The sequence below is a fragment of the Myiozetetes cayanensis genome, unplaced genomic scaffold (genome assembly GCF_022539395.1).
Source record: "Myiozetetes cayanensis isolate MyiCay16 unplaced genomic scaffold, myiCay2020 scf1, whole genome shotgun sequence".
NCBI classification, from domain to species: Eukaryota; Metazoa; Chordata; class Aves; order Passeriformes; family Tyrannidae; genus Myiozetetes; species Myiozetetes cayanensis.
This window is the reverse complement of record NW_026086604.1, coordinates 29,120,349-29,138,207: the sequence shown is the minus strand read 5'-3', so window position 1 is coordinate 29,138,207 and position 17,859 is coordinate 29,120,349. Positions and strand designations below refer to the sequence as shown.

Below are 17,859 nucleotides of genomic sequence, written 5' to 3'. Positions count from 1 at the left end.
AAACAGTGTAAAAAAAAAAAAAGTAAGAGAGAGAGAGTTACAGAGTTATTTTGAGGAGTTGTGAATTACAGGAACAGCTGAAAACCAACTCAGGCTAAGAACATACCATATCTAAAAATACTCTGAAGTAACAGAAAGCTTGTCATTTTGTTAACTTGAATGGATTTTTTCTCTTAATTGTTTGTAGCAATTTGCAAGAGTGGGATGTGAATGTGGTATAAGTGGCAATATAATTGGCATTAATTTAGCATAAAAATGCAAACCTACATTTTCTAAGTAGTTACCTTCCCTTTCACTAAAACATGGAAATATATTACGTAACTCTAAAGTATGTGTGGCTTTTTTCAAGGTGTTATTAAATATGATAAAATGGAAATCTTTTTCGTTATTACTGTTGTGTATGAGATGTGAATGATTGCATACCTTCTTTTTATCAAAATCTTGTGGCATATATATTTTCACACTGCTAAACTTATTTGTTGTCTTCTCATAGAAATACTCCAGGTGTATTTCAACAGAACTGAAAAGTCTCCCTTAGAAATTCCTTTTCCCACCAAGCAAAATTATAAACAGCTTTTCATCCGTGTGGATGAATAGATATATTTTCCAAATTATTTCATTAAGTGCACACTTTTATTTATCTCATTTATTAAGAATGTTATGTTCTGTTGCAGATGTTTCATGGCATGACACATGGGCCTGGAATCTCATTGTGTGATACCTTTGGTGAAACTCATTTGTGAAACATCCAAACTTCCAGTTAGCTGTGCTTTGCACTAGGAACTTAGCAAAATGTTGACTTTGTTCCAGAGCTGTAATAAAGGACTGGTATTTACTGTTTTCAGAGATTTCTGAAGAATATTTGATAAGCTTTTATCTTCTTTTTTATGAAGTGGCCTCATAAAGAGCTAGATTTAAGCACTACAAGATTTGCTATCCAGGGTAAGAAACAGATATTAGTGCTTGTGTTACTCAACTATATTAGGTGTAGCTGTGAATCAAATAATTTTATTCTGGCGGCTTCAAAACACAAAATATTCATCTGTTGGTTCCTCTTCTTTTATTTTATTGACCTGGTTAAGTAACAATAATCCAAATTGTATGTTTAGTTTTCCTAAAGATTCTAGTGAAATAAATGTGTTATAGATACATAGTGGCTGAACTAATGTGTTTTTCTATCTGACATATTATTCACCATTGGGGGATATACATGTCGTGCTGTTTTTCATTATTTGGTTTCATTCCATATAGACTGATTTCCACAGAACCTCTTAAGGCTTATAAGTATATTGCTGATAATCCTGTATTGTTAGAGTTTTTTAATAAAAAAAAAGTCAAGTACTGTCATGAGAAATCAGAGGTAGAGGTGTTTCCAACCTACTTCTCCTATCTGGTGGCACACATGATATCTGAAAAGCAATGTTATTGGTTGCAATGTGGGCAGTATGGGATTGGTTTCCTGTTTAGAATGAGTTAAATTGTTTTCCCAAGTGCTTTTTGTTTAAGCTTGTGATTTTCAAGATGTACAAAATTATTGGAGAGAGAAGTCCGCCTCCTAATTCACTAGTCTAAAGGAACAGACTTGAGAAAGCAGTGCAAATGTCAAGCACTTCATGAGAGAGAGAGAAAATCCTATTGTGGGTGGTGCTAATCTAGGAACATTTGCAGAAGTGGCATAGCAATCATCATATAGAAAATAATCTAAAAACCATTGACAGACTTAAAGCATTTACTGTATTTTAGGAAAATATTAGGTTTCTTACCTAAAGATAAGCTTTGGCAGAGAGAGTATCACCACACTGATTAATTTTAAGAAAAGTTAAAATTAGAAAGGCCTTTGAATAAGGCCTTTAGAAAGAAGGATCTCTGAAACTGAGTTAATGTGGCTCTACCAAAACAGAAGTATATAATTTCATGGATACTGTGAAAATTATGAGCATCCTTAATTTAGTCACTTGTTTAGAAAAAAAAAGTAATGGGATACCCATTACATGATTGGAAAGACACTTAAAAATGGGCAAAAAATAGATATTCAGCCTGTGCTCAGAAAGGACAAAGGGAAAGCCTTTCCCTAGAAAGTTGATCATATAATTTTTAATGCAAATAGTTAACTACCAAAGATGGCATCTTCCTGTAACATAAGTATTACTGTGCATATCCTGCAGCGAGATATCTGACTAAAGCACCTCAAGGGCAAAAGAAACCTGATTTCTCACAGGTGCCAAAGAATCTGTTTACAGCCAGCTTGCTAGAAAGGAATGAAGTTCACTTGGCTTGCAATCGTTTTCAGTTTTGGAGGTAATACATGTGAAACTTCCTGAGGTCTAAATGTGAAAGCATAAAACCATAAATATGGTGGAATGATAGGATTAATGGTGTCTGGCCCAGGTCAGGAGACAGGGTTCAAGTTCCTAACTCTGTCTGTGGCTTTCAAGATGAGGAGATGGCTTTGGGTTTAAGTCAGTGTTTCTGGAAATTAAGAATTAGGTATCAGCTTCTCCAAAAACTGACGCAAACACAGGTGCTACTGTTTTCCTGTTGCATTGAAGGTACATCCCATGATATTTTTCTAGACCCTACAATAACAGATGGAATTTCTGGTTTTGTTTTCTTGCATTTGTAGGCTGTGATAAATGTTACATATTTTTTTGCTGTCCATGTCCAATTTAATCAATATTACAAGTGTTCCCATGTGTTAGGCGGAACGGTGGCAATAAAGTGAAATTTCCACAGCTTTTACCCATTGAAATTCTCGGAGGGCAAGATTCTTATAAACTTCATTTTGCTTCCTCTGTAATAGACTGAATAGCTCCATTCAGGAAGAAAGTCTGATATGCTTTCTCATTTTCAAAATGTAGATAGTAAACCAAGGTTTATTCTCCTTCCAGCTCTTTAAGAACTTTTAACTTTTTAATTTTCTTTTACCATGAGTGTTAACAAATGTACTTGTCTCCAGAATCGCACTTATGTCCCAGTGTGACTCTGTATTTGAAAATGGGGGAATTAACTGAGGTAAATTCCAGACATTCCCCAAATTTTTGAAACTAGTGTAATTTAGGTCAGCTTAAGGCTGTTTGGAATATCTTATTCTACAGGAATAAGGAATTATTAATGTCTACTTTGAATGAACCAGCTACAGTGGCGCTGTGCCACTGGGCATCCTTTTCATTTTAGGGCTTTCCTCCCAGCCATTTAAACTATCTTTTAGGGATAATGAAGCAATGAAACAGTGATAAACAACCTAAGATCTGGTCTTCAGTCACAGAGTTCATTATAGTAGTTTAGAACTTTTGTTGTGTGCTTCTTGTTGTTTTGGTGTCCTCTCTTACAAAGAATTACTATATTGTCTTCTTTCTTGTACAATGCATCATTTGGGTTCAGCAATCACTAGCAGAGTTCTACTTCATTCTTCATGACTGATTATTTGTCTTATTAAATTCCCCCCTAACAAAGAAAAGTCATGAAACTCTGTAATTGAAAGAGATAGTGGAATGTTCACAGTTCTTAGAGGATGTACCACCAGTTCTAGCCTTTATTTATATGAAATTATCATTTCTGTTGCTATTATGCTCTTTCAGTGAGAAATAAACAAACAGTAGGAGGAATATTAAATAAGGGGTTTAGGAAAATTAGGTTAGATGAAGAAACGATAAAAAAAGATTCAACACAATTCAAATGAAACAGCAGGGTACTAAATGATACTGTACATCTATAAAACTGTGTCTGTTGATTCACTGTTACTTGGTAGGCCAACTGTTTTCATTTTATGTACCATAAAATTATTGTAATTGCATTTATGCTTAAGCGAGGGTGGGGACACTTTAAAATGGAACAGGCTGTGTACTGTTTTCTTAATCATATGAGCCCTAGAATAATTATCAAACAGTGTTTTCCACAGAGTTGATCTATAATTCATCTGAGGAAGAAAACATCTTCCCAATAAAAGATTTTTTTGTCCTCAATTTTTCAAAGGTTTCTTTTATTATTATCATTAACCCAATTATCAAATTTCACAACTTCTTCATTTCTCAACTTCTTTTTTCATATGCTTATAGCTGGAGGGAAAAAACATAGGTGGAGACATTCAGTAAAAAGGTTTTTACAAGGCTTACAGTTATTCTAAGTTACAGCCAAGGGAATTTAATTGGGGGAAAGTTTTTGGAGGGTAGCTTGTATTTTTTGACAGTTTGTAATATTTTCAATTCTTTAACTCAGCAGTCATGAGACTGCATTTAAATGCCTGAATTTATAAAGAAGTCAAACTTGAATTATATGTGAATAGATTACCTGGACTGTGGCTCAACCAGAGCCTGTCTGCTGCCCACACCACTGGCTGCAGCCCATAGTTACAGAATACATGACACAAAATAAATATTGCTCTACCAGGTCTGCTCTACCCACTGCAATTTCATGCCATTCCTATTTTAAAGGAGAAAGTAAGTGAATTACTTCAAAAGTGAATGGACTAAAAGTGTTCTTTTAGTGTAGTTTACACATGGTTTTGCTTTATTTAAGTAACCCCACCCCTGTAGTACCCTGGATAATTGTGACTTGATTATAACATATTTGGGTTGGAGCTTTAAGCTTTCTTGAAGCTTCAGCCTTAAGAAATGGTGGTGTTGTTTAAATTGTTTCTTCTTCTTCTGTTTTCCCCACAACTATGACATTATCTTATTCAGCTTTGTTGTCAAGTGATAGTTCATGTTCTTGCATAACTCTTAAGGTGAGATTGTGAGTATAGCACCTGTCATGAAACTTTCCATAAAAGTTCCCAAAGTCCAAAAGCTGACCACTCTTTCTTCCATGTTGGCAGAAGTAACACACATCTATAACTCAGCTTGCAGAAGCACCCTGCTTGACTTTCATGGCTAGAGGCTAAGCAGTCAGTCTTGGCTTCCAGTAGTGAGCCATTCCTGGGCTATGAGGGAATGAATGACAGCAGTAGGTCTGAAAAATTTTCTATTTTGAATCAAGCAATACACATGAAATATGTCTTACCTAAAGATTTATCAGCAACTGCTTCTGGAAGCAATTCATTGAAAGCTGCTGAACCTGCATGTTGTCTTTGAAGTATTTAGCAATTTTGGTTTCACCTCTGATTTTTTTTTCTGTTAGAAACTAAAGTCTGAATTCAAACTTAGTTATGCTGTTTTTATTGTACTCTCAAGTGATATTTCTTATGTGATTTTCAATGAGTAACTAACTTGAGAGGAAGAAGATCTAGTTGAATCAGATTCCTTTTTCAGCTTCTTTCTTTCTCTTAAATGTATGATAGCTATTTTTCAGAAAGAGCTGAAATACATTCTGTGTGCCCAAATGGACCTTCAGACCAATCCTGTTTCTATTTTATTTGGAAAGGCAGGATGTATGGGCTTGTCATAGCTCATACAATGCTGTTGGAATAGTATTTTCTTTCTATTTCGAAAGTTGACATAAAATTTCTTAGTTAAATAAAGGTAAAAATTATTTTTGTTACACTGATGTCTGAATTTCCTTATTCAAGAGATGCAAAACAGTTTTACTTAACCCTGTTACTGATGAAATGTAAGTGTTCAACAAGTAAAAAGTTGCACACTTCTAAATCCTTGTGTTCTCAATTTCTGTTGAAGTCAGCTTGTCAATTGATTCTTCTTTCTCTGTGTATATATATATGCATGTGTGTATATATATATATATATGAGCAAAATAATTTAACTTTTTAATGGCATTCCACTCTGTGTTGACTTTGTGAGATGGTATCCAAAAGCAGCATGCTGTACTTGAATGCATAGATCTGGAAATGGGCACAAGCCACGCAATCAGTTTGAGCTTAGTGTCCTGCCAGGCCGACATCTTCTGAAGAAGATGTCACAGAAAAGTGCATATGGTCCCTCGTAGCCATCAACTAAAACATGGCATTTCTTAGTCTGACAAATTGTGTGCTACACATGGGGGAATGAGTGAGGAATGTCGCATTCACATGCAGTTCAGAACAGATATTAACTCAGAAAAGCCTCGGATGAAGAGTCTCTTCCTAGTTCCTCATCATTTGAGAATATAACAAGTGTGTTTATCTGTGCTGGTCTTGACTAATCAAGTATGCTGGGCTAACCAGATGCAAAAGCTTTCACAAAGCATCTAGATAAATGCAAATGACAAGCTGATGACTAATTCCTGCCCAAATAGTGTTCATATGAAATCATTTCATCTCCATAACAAATTCTGAGGAGAAAGCCCGTATATCGTCCCTCTCCATTCTCCAACCTATGCTTGGGGAACAGAGGCTGTTACAAATAAATAGGCAAACAAAATCTTGAATCCAGTTTCTGTAGTGAGTTGAACTGGAGAACTGGTTCTTCAACATAAAATACATTTGAAAAGGTTCCATGAGTGGCAAATGAATAAATATGTTGTACATATAGGAAAGAAAGAGAATATCTGACCAAGCTTCTTTGGGATACTAAAGGGAGTATATCTCAAAAAAAAAAAAGGTGTTTAGGCAGAAGATTGTGGTCCCTCCAGGAGTTGCTTCATCTTGCATCTTCACACAGTTATCTGAAATGCTTTTCCTGTCTTTCATGTCCCTAGATCATCAAATCTGACTCTCTGTCAGCAACTAAAGACAGGACTGTGCCTATAAACCACTTGTTTAATTTTCACAGCATTTATTTAAAAAAAAAAAAAAAAGATTAAGAGAAGTAAAAAAACCAAACTCAAGCTCTTTTACCCGTATCTAAAAAGGATCTCAACATTGAATGGTCAGATGCTGTATAAGACTAAAAATAAAAGTCTTTAAAGATGCATGGATTAACTATACAGTAAGCGGCAAAATCTATTTTATTTTTTTATGAAGGTGCCTAAATTAATCTTGCTCTTATAATAAGAAACTTCATAGGGCTTTTTTTTCTCCTTATTTTGAAAGTTATGTGCTGTTTGCTTCACATCATGTTCCACTTTTCAAGTGAAATACTACTATAAACAAGTGGCTGTTATAATCCCCAGACCTCAAAGCCCAGCACACATGGTTTTGTGAACACATGATTTGAAATGAGGGGAACTTTCTCAATGTATTTGCAGGTTAGTGTGTATGGAGGATATATATTTTATGAGGACTATAAAATCTGCTTAAAGGCCAGGTGTTGACCATCTATTTTGTATCGGTAAAAATCCTCTGTGCCCAATGTGTGGGCTAATTTCTCTGACACTGTGTAGATTCCCAAAACTGCTTAACTTTCAGTCCATGGTGCTGAGATTAACAGTGAGCACTTCTAGAAATCAAATGTTGCGTGTTCACTTTAGCCCGGTTCTCTGTAGTGTGACCTCTGAAAAACTGAACTTCTTTGAATACCATTATGAAGCAAAGCAAATCTATGCCAATACTTCAAAAAGTCCATATATTTGTTCTTTCTATTCTTCAGCTTAGTGATAACTGTGGAGATAATTTATGCTCAGGTGATTAGAACATCTTGTTTTGAAAAGAAAACAGTAATTTTCACAAACGTAGCACATCTACCCAATTGTAATTGTGTGTCATCTTTACTTGTCTCTTTCCATCAAAGGGAAGTTACAGTATTTCTTGTAATTACAAAATGTATGAGTTGATTATTATGTCTGAAAGCAGTGTTTGCCAACTCTAATAAAATGATTAAGTTTTATTAATATTAATATTTATTAATATTAGCACAATTATCTACCTCTATATAGAATAAAAACTGTACACTCACTATCATATTTGCCAACTACAGTCACTGTGCTGTTCCTAAATTCCTAAGTCCTGTTCCTAAATGCTATTCTTAAATTAGCTAAGTTAGGCCCAACATAGTAAAGTAAATCAGTAAAATGTTACACTTAGAAGTTTTATTCACATCATCCCTGTGAACTTCAGCCTGCTTTGTGTGGGAAAATCCTTGTGCATAGAGTGTGAAGGAAAATAATGCAGTATGTTGAAGACAACCAAAGAACTTGCTTCCATATCTCTTTTTGCTGTAGAGTTCCTGGTTTTTTTATCCTAAGCAGGTCACCTTACCCAGACATTTCAAAGGACTTCACTAACTGTGTGGCCTTCATTTTCTAAGTGCTTGATTGGAGGCTGTACAATAGTGTTAAACAAGTGCTGAACACACAGAGCTCCAAATGAAAGCAATCAGTGCTCTACTTTGAGCATATTAAGTGCTCTATAGTGTTACGTACTTTGAAAAAATAGGTTCTATCTGTATCAAACTGGTTTCTCCAAGTTAGATTTTTTTAACCTCAATTTCTGTATACCTTCCCTTTCTGAAATTGTAGAATTACATACTCATCTCTTAGGACATAATGAATATAAATTCATTAATGTTTGTGCAGCAATAAAAAGTCGGTAATGAAATGAATAATTTGACTTTCAGAATGGGTTGAAGAGATGTAGTAAATAGAACCTGGGGTTCCATGTTAAAGTGTGAGAAAGAAACAAAATCCTGAATAGCTTTTCACAAAATAAGTATTAATGAAGTGCAGTGAATAAGGCAAGAGGTTTTGCCATAAGGTAGAGCTTGATCAGGGTATTAAAGATTATGTCACAAAGGAAGAATCTTGTATTTTTTAAGATATTAAAGTATTTTACTTTTGTGATATTTTATTGATAGTTCTAAAAACATAAGGAGGGGTATTTGCATCTATAATCCCATAGCTATTTTTTGAATACTTAAACTAGGACCAAAAAAAAAAGATGACCATGTAGTGCTGTACTGAAAGTCATATGAAACATCAGTGGGTTTGAATTTGCTGTACGAGCCCCTCTACTAGAGCTAGTGATCCAGCTGACAGTTACAGAACATTTTTGTCTGCTCTGTGGATAGGCAGTGGTGAAGGATAGTGCAGTAAGCCAGAAGAAGAATTGTAACACCAAAAAATCAGGGGTTTGATATTGGGCAGTAGGGGACACCATGTTTTACTAAATTAAGTTTACAGTTTCTTTAACAAATTAATCACTGTCTTCACCTATTATTTTCTCTGTGAGTTTTTGCACTTTTGGTCCCAGCCGACTCTATTTCCCAAAGTCCAGTTTGGTTCAAGAATTTGGTGTGCGGCTGATTTTAGTCCTCTTCTCCTGCTTTCTATTTCTCATTTGATCCTAATTTTCACCTCAGTTTCTCCTCCCTTCCCCATCTACTGGTCTTTCATGTTCTTTTCCTTCAATCACATTCTTCTTATTTCTCCCCAGTTCTTTCTTGGACCCCAAAATCTCCCTTCCATACTTCTTTCACTCCTGCCAACCTACAGGCACAGGGGGAACATGCTGCTCCTGCTCTCCTATAATGATCACTTCCCAGCACCATGACAGACAGCAGAAAAAGAGTAATAAGAAGAGAAAGTTTGTTTTCACCATACTAAGGGTAGTGTAATTGCAGTCTGGTTGTACAGGGAAGCTGCCAGGAGAATTTGTATTTTAGAAGACCTATTTAAACTGCAGTTCTTCTGTGAGGATGGCATGCACATTGGTTAGTACACACAGGAACTGGGTGAGGAGGTTTGTGGAAGATGTGTGGGATGTGACTGGATATGCACTTTGGTGAGCTCTCAGCACTGTGGGAAGTGTGAGTATGTTGTTCAGTGATTATAGATGCCTAGCAGAATGTCAGCTCTTCAGTACAAGGAGCTTTTCGGAGCATAGGTAAGTAGAATTTTTTAAAGCTGTATTGCTTGGCTGCATTTGGGCAGTTTAACCTGATGTGGCACATGCCAGACATTATCCTGTCTGCCAAATTTTGGGTTCTAGTGTAAAATCACTGAAACAGCAAAGATTTCTAAAACATACACATACATAAGAATATATATTTATCATAATCCTATTCTTAGAAGTAAATGAATAACTTTGGCTGAAATTTAAATAAAAAAAAAAAAAGCACATGCTATCCAACCTGCAGCAGGGATTCAGCACAGCTGATTTCAGCTCAAGCACTTAAAGTTCACTGAAGTTATAAGCAAATGAAGAGGCATGTGTATGGCGGGAAGTCTGGATTAAACTTACAAATGGGTGTTCCTATCTACTTGTTTAAAGTCATTAAAAACAAATGTTAAGTTCAGGTCTTGTTCAGAAACTTTCTCTGAGATATTTTCAGTGGTATCAACAGAGCCTCCTCAGAAGGCATTTCAGGACTTTAGCTAAATTGGCATAGATTTGTGCTCATTAGGCAGTTGTGAGTGAGGAGTCTATAGGCAAGGGGTGTCCTTTACTTTCACAGAGGTAGAATTATATTGGTGACAATGAAAATTAATTTGGGGGATATAGGAGATGTGCTTTTTAAACTATGTATGGGAGAAGGAACATTCACATTAGGTGAACATGTAGGAAAGGTGAAAGGAGTGCAGCATACTGAACAGTGAGAATTAAAAAACTTAACTGAAGGATAGAGGAAATGAAAGATGGAGGAAATTATCTATTATGGTGCACTGGTTTAATAAAAAGAAAAATGGATACAAATCAAGCCACCCATGCCGTTCTATTACTGTGATTACAAGAAGCTCTACAGCAAGACAGGGTGATCTGAAATGCATGTTTTGGCCCTGGGAGAAACCCTAGATATAACTGGCATTTTAATTCAGAAAATCTGTCTCTGCTGTCTACCCTATTTCGGTATTCGTGAGTCACCCATTAGTGTGCTAAGAGCCAACTGATGTCGCTTATCTTCAGAGTGTGCCATCAAAGTGTCTCCAAAAAACTTGGCAGTGGACTTGAGTTTCAGGCCTCAGATTAATCAATAGGGTAGTGTAATTCCTGACTTCAAACAATGCAACAAGAAGAGACTAGTTTGAGGTATTGAAGCAAAGTACTGAAATTGAAAGGATACTCCACTCTGGGTGAAGGGGACAGAGATGGGTCATGTTATGGCTCTGCGTCCCAAGCACATTAAAATACTATAACATGAGTCAGGAACATTCCACAAAGCTGCAAGTAATGACACGAAAGTTTGTTGTCCAAATTTTCCGGATTGGAACTGGAGGAGGCAAGGGAAAACAGTGACAAAAGGGGCTGGGAGTCAGCAAGGAGGCAGGAATGTACTGCTATTTTGCTAGTTTTGATGTGCAGACTTTTATCTCTTCTTCCTATCTTAATAACCGAGTTTGACCATGTGTCAGTATGCTGTATTTTGAATAGTACAGCTACAGCTGAACCAAGAGATCAAGTTTTTACAGAAGATTTTTGGAGTAATTTACATTGGACATCTTGGTGAATATTCTTAAAAATCACTCCACTGTGGTGATCTGAGCTGGGGGGAAAGCTAAAAGAACTTGTATTGTCCTTCAAAAAAACACAAAAACCACTTCATGTATGCATTTGTTAAAGAAGCCAAACTTCTGAATTTAAGTGATATTTGCAACAAGTAGGTTTGTAAAAAAATCCATGGACTTCTATATATGCTATGGAATACTGGTCAGGTAATTGTGGAAAACAAACCAACCAACACCCCTCTGGCTCCAACACCTCCCTGACCCCAATACTTCCAACAAATAATTCTGTAAACATTATTTTAAAAAAAAAATCAGAAAGTGTTTTTGTTCAGGGAAAATTTTATTCATTGTAAATAGATCACCTACTCTGCCTTTGACACTTAGCATCAAGAAAGAGGAATATTTAAACTGGAGGTCTGTAGTTAGCTACATTACAAGACATAATACAAGAATTTTTTCAGGTCAGAAAATGTATCCTTAAAAGTGGAAATAAAGCCAAAGTGATGATAATAAAACTGAACTTAGAGATTGACTATGAGGAGCAAATATGTGAAGGTACCTGGAAAAGCTAAACAGGAATTGTTAAAGTATCTCAGAAAGAGAAGGCCTGCAGAAGAGTCATTATGTCTGCTAGACCACCAGAGGATAAAGAGTCATTCCAAAATGATCAGGAGATGGCAAAGAAAATAAATTCTTTTAGTCTAGTATTCTCAAAAGACAAAGAAGAAATATATGCACTAACAGAATTCTTTACAGATAATTTCAGACATACTGTTAGTGAGCCAAAAAGAGGTGAATAATTCAAAAAGAAAGTCTGGAAGGTAAATGAAAAGGATTTTACAGTGTATTTCAGAGAGAAACCCCAAAACTGAGTCACTAATAAAATACGTCATTTAAATGACATTTTAAATGAGTTGTTAATTAACACTGTGGATTTCTTTGTAAATACACATTAAAGGATTTTTTTGGAAACTGTGAATGAGAGAGTCGGTCTCACCACTTATATGATGTATTGGAAACTCGGCTCATGTAAGAAGTAGGAAAGAATGCAAGAAATTAGGGACAGTAGAAGTGTTTCTATATGAAGGGACACTGAAGGCACAGATTGAACAGCAACACAGAAAACATAAAATAAGTAAATGATACTGTGAAAATCCAGTATTTTTCTCCCCCCCACCCCCCTCCCCCCCGGCTTGAAATGAGCACCCAGTACACTGGTGGAGCTCATTGATTTTTTGAGCTTTGGGTCAGGCTTAGGATTACCCACCTAACTTCCAGCATTTAGCAACAGTGCTGAAGTGGAAAGTCTCCACTCCAAACACTGAACTTTAGGGACGAATTAGCAATTCATCTATGTAAAGTCAGAGTTGTGCCCTTAAGATACCTGTCTCTTCCTCCATAGAGAATAAACTTAGAGCAGTGCCTGAAATTAGGCCGGGTATATCCATCATGTTGAATAAGAATTAACAATAAGGTTTAATTTTCTTTTCCAAATAACCTTGATGGAAATGTATTAGCCTTCAAGTCAGACAATGGCAGTGCTCTTCATGCTTTATGCTGATGGGGGAAACAGCATTTTCTATGAACCATAATGGCAGCCAAAAGAAAAGTAATGATCAGTTGGAAAAGTTAGACTGTTCTCAATATAGTTTCATGCTTCAATGCCTTTCTAGAGATGGCCAAGTAAGAAAAGTATCCCTTTCTGCATAATAAATGATTAACTGTACATCTCCAATCACATCTGGAAAGCATTGCTGAGTTTCATTCTGAATAGCTGACATTCTCTGTTAATGGTTTTGTCAGCATATGCTTCTTTTGCCTCTTGCAAAATATTTGATAAAATATTAATGTAAAAATAAACCAACAAAAATGCAAATCAAAAATTTCCTATTTTCTCAAGTATGGCTCAGCATAAGCTTACCAACATTTTTTTCCCCACATTTTGCACCATTATGAGAGTAAAAGATGCTTGTTTGCTTCTTTTCCTGATTTACTCTGAGACTATGGGAGGAAGACTAGAAAGCAGGCAATCCCAGCAGCAATGAGAGGGAGTGAGAGTTTGCTCAGCAGCCAGACTGGAAAGGATACCCCACCCCTCTAAACTTCTGGGGAGAGCATTTCTTTTCCTTCTCCAGCAGCTGGAAGTAGAATACAGTGCAGGAAAAAAAAAAAAAAGAGTAGAAAAAACTGGATTAGAAAATAATAATAAAGTACTGGGCAGATTAACTGGTGATAATGAATATTTTCTACCTTCAGAAGTTAAGAAGCAAAAACAAGTAGGGTAGATAAGAGCTGCCTCTCCAGCAGTCAGAGGGGTGAGGCTGAGTGTGGCAAGTGGGGAATACAGGCTGCTGGGTGGAGTGAGTGGTTAAAGTGGGTGTGATTTGTGACACTCCTTGGGAAGGAGCCACCACCACATACTCTGTTCAGGCAGCTTTGCAGTCGACCTCCTCTGACACAGTGAAACGTTTCAAAGAGAAGCATTAGACTGCTGTAAAAATTCAAATGATGCACCACAAACCAAAATGGTACAATTTGATACTAACTGCCAGTTGGCACTTTCTGGTCAATGTGACAATCATCACTTAATTATAGGCTTGTTTGTGGGAAGTTCAGCCTTCTAACAGCTATACTTTTGAATATAACACAGTGATTAAAAACAGTTATTAACGGGTTGGTGCTGTTAATTCCCCCTGAGTCTCTGAAGGAGAAATTAGAAATCCTGTTTGAAGATGAAATATGACCAGTAGAGGATGCAGTCAAGATCCTGAATGAGTGAGTCATCCTGTACCTTGCTCATGGTCTGCAAGGCCATTCTCAGACAGAATATAGAGCAAATAGTTTCTGGAATATTTGGGTAAATAAATGACAATCCAGAAGTCAGGGAGAATTTATCAACTAAATAGTGTAACTAGGATAACCCATAAGTAAATCCACAGGCCCTGTTTTGTTTATTTTCTTCTTTTGCGGAGTGTCATGGGTTCAAATGGCTGAATTTTTGGTAATAGGGGGCGGTAGAGATGACATATACTCTATGGGTTTTTCTTTGTTTTACTTTTCAGTTGTTTTTCCTTTCTCTACATTATCTGTAGTCCGTCCATCCCTTCAATCCACCCTGCTGTAATTCTTTGCTAGTGGTTACCTTCTCATCTGGACAATTAATAAGCCATTCACTCTACCATTTGAACCTGGGATACACTGGTGCTGAACACTTATGGGTGTTAGATTCAACTGTTTATTCAACAAACACCAATTATTTTTTAAAATCTCTCATTTCATATTTATTTATTTACTGCTTTTGTCAATTGATTTATTTGTTCCCTACCCATCCAGCCCTCAGCCACAAACACTTGGTTAATCTTGTTTTCTCTCTCATAACCACAATTACTCACTCACAACCAGTAGATCATCCTTATTTAGGAAATTACTTGCTATTTGGAGAGGGCAAAAGGAATACCAAAACAACAGCAACAAAATAATCCAGGACCAAAACAGGAATTAATGTCTGTTAATTGATATATCAGTGATGTAAAAAAAACACCAAACCAACGAAAGTCAACTCTAGAAAATAATGTTTTTTAAGAGACTGGAAGACACACTTCCAGTGCTGATCATCAGTAGGGAAACTTCTCTAGTCAGACACAGGGAAGGGTGATTGCTTTGTTCCTATGATTATCACAATGCATTTAAATTAAAGAAAAGAAGATTGTTTCAACTTGGCCATCTCTTGTTTTAACTATTAATTATTTAATTTCAAAAAATATTATATGTTTCTCTATACTCTCCCTTGTTTATGGTGAATGTATCTGTTCCTTAAATCACATCTCAGCAAGTCAGACGTTTCAAACCTATGTGTGAATATTCAGATAATTTTGTGGCTGGTATCTGAAATTCAACTTTGGCAGAGACCTGGATTTTGCAATTGAATTCATCACACATCTTGGCTTCATCAGCTTGAGGAAAGTCATAGGGGTCTTCATGAAATCAGTACAGAATTAGGGCATGAGCTTGTAGATTAGCATATTAAAGTATATGACATAGAATATGGAATATACAATATCAACTGATTAATGTTACCTCTGAAACATGTTTTTTTCATTTTTCCTTATTTTACAGTGTTAGCGCAGACTGCTGCTAACCTCATTTTTGTGTTTAATTCTAAGTCAGTTGTGAGGAAAAAGGTTGATAATGGCTAAATTTAAGACATCCAGCATCAAAAGAAATTTTCAACATTTGGACAAAATAAAACCAGGTGTGAATAAAATATCATATTACAATAGTAAGTGTTATTAAAGCCATTAAAGTACATTTGAATCGGCTGTTCTATTAATTTTCAAAGCTGACATTTGTAAATGTATATAGGCAGAACTCTTGTAAATTTAAAACAGTATTAGAACTTGTTCTGGAATCTGTAGCACTATTGTACTGTTTTGTTGATACATAATTATTAATAATTTTGTGTCTTTGAGCAGGAGCCATCACATTTTTATTTCTGAATGGTATCCTTGTCAATTAGCATGTGAAAGAAAAACTCAAATGTTACTAAAAAAAGATGTTTGTTGCATCTTGGCATAGGTATGTAATGTTTTTAGTTGCTCATTTAGTTACATATTCTCAATATCTGTTCTGATGAATGATCTTAAGGATTTTTTTTGTAATTTGCTAAATGCTTTTAAGTTAGAGCTGTTGTATTTCCATCTTGTCCCTTTGATATATGTCATGACAGTGTGAATCTCAGACAACCTTTCTGTAATTTTGAAGGAAAAACAGGAGAAGTTGTATTATCATTTCTGTCTATGAAACTTGCTTCTGAAGTGAATGCCATACATATTTCTGAAATTAATGCCAAATGTATTTTCTAGAAGTGAGTGCCATTGAAAGCCAAGGCAGGCAATTTATACCATGCATAATAATGATATTAATTTTTATGGTGTGTATAAGTTACATTTTGATTAGTTTTTTGCATGATTAAAAATTTGCAAAGCCTTTATGGCCCCCAGGAGCCTACCTGTAATAAACAGCTCTCACCTTCCAAACCATAAAACAGGTCTGCAGTACTTGAACATTAGAGCTAATTGCCTTGCTACATCAAAGGGAGCACCACAAGACTGAGAAAAATCACAGAAGGGGGGGTGGGGAGCAGGGGGCAGTTTCACCTCTAAAGGTTATGTGTTTGTGGCTTGGTGCAGCCCTGTAAAGTTATGGCCTCAGAACTGCTGTTTGCGATTAAGTTGATGGGGAAAGTCTATCCCGCAATCTCTCCCTGCTGCTGACACAGAGTCTTTGTTCACATTCAGATTTCTCAAACTGTTGCCAGGGTCAGGCTGAGGTCAGACACCACGATGATGTATAGGAGAACATGTCTGGGAATTTCTCTCACACTTAAAACACATACCAGAAAAACAGGAGAGCACCCTGCAAAAATTGTCTGATGAGACCCAGATGATACTGTAGCTTTTCTTTTAGTACCTTCATAATTTTCTTTCTCTTTGCCTGACACACACACAATGTTTTATTAATGTGTGCCACGATAGCCCTTACAATTTTATGTCCCCTCAAGATAAGGACACTCAGTAGCACTTTGACACTTCATTTTCCAGCCCAGGGGGATTGGGCCAGTAAATCTAGTAAAAGAAGCAACGCGTCCATTCCCAAGGATGAGTCGAAAAGGGATTGCCATCAGCTGTGTGAGGCCATGGGGCCTGACACTGGATACGAGCCTCATGTGTGTGCGCTCAGCGTTAACACAGCCCGAGCCAGGCATGATCACAGGCTCGCAGCATCCCAAACTGCGCTCCCCGCCACCCTGACAAACAGACCCCTGTTTCCAGCTGTGGCAGGGATGCCTACCATGTTTGATTAGCTATCACTGTGGGAGGAGGCGGGGGACCTCAGGGAGGAGAGTGCTCACACAGCACGAGGGGGCTTTCCGTCCAGATGGAATTTTTTTTAAATGTGCAATTATTTCTGAAAGAAAGGACCATCTTTCTCCCTGTATTATTCCAAAAAGTGGACACACATGCTTTGTCCTAACCTATTGTATTTTGATGTCAATGCAAAACACATTGATCTGCAGTTGAGATTTTTTTTTTTTTTTTTTGGTGGGGGTAGAGTTTGGTTTCCAAAATTGCAGCTGTGTTTTTCTCTTCTGATCTACAAAAGGTTTTGCAGAGAGTTGAGAATCGGATAGCTTTGCCACATCGATCTGAGGGTTGTTTGCCTAGGCATACGGTTTCAGTGTAGGGCTGGCAAGTACGGCAATAAGCAGCAATTTTTTTGTGCTCAGCTGCTACATATGACAGAGGATATTTCATTCGGCTGTCAGAATGTTATTAATAAAACATGGGGTGCGAAGAGGGCCACTATTTCCCCTTTCAATCACTATAGCATTTACAATGAAAATTTTATGCAGTGTGTAATTTTCAGTTAATGCTTGACACTTAAAATGTCGGTAGCTGCATTTTGTATGGTTCCTGAAGGGTTAATTGTATCATGTTCCCTGCATAAAAGCTCTGCTTATCAAAAGTGAATAGAAGACTGTATGCAAATGTGTGTCTGTGACCTTTTGCCTTTCCAGGGTTAATTTATATGGTCATTAAAGATTTTATGAAATCGAGCGGCCTGGTGCTTTGAATGCCATTTTTCCTTCACCTCCTAATTTATATAATTCCT

General features: G+C 36.5%; 1 protein-coding gene across 3 annotated transcripts in view; it reads left to right on the top strand.

Annotated features, from left to right (window-relative positions):
- The window catches only part of ZFHX4 (zinc finger homeobox 4), a 149,645-nt gene that overhangs the window by 105,194 nt on the left and 26,592 nt on the right, over window positions 1-17,859 (top strand). The gene's annotated exons all lie outside the window — the stretch shown is intronic.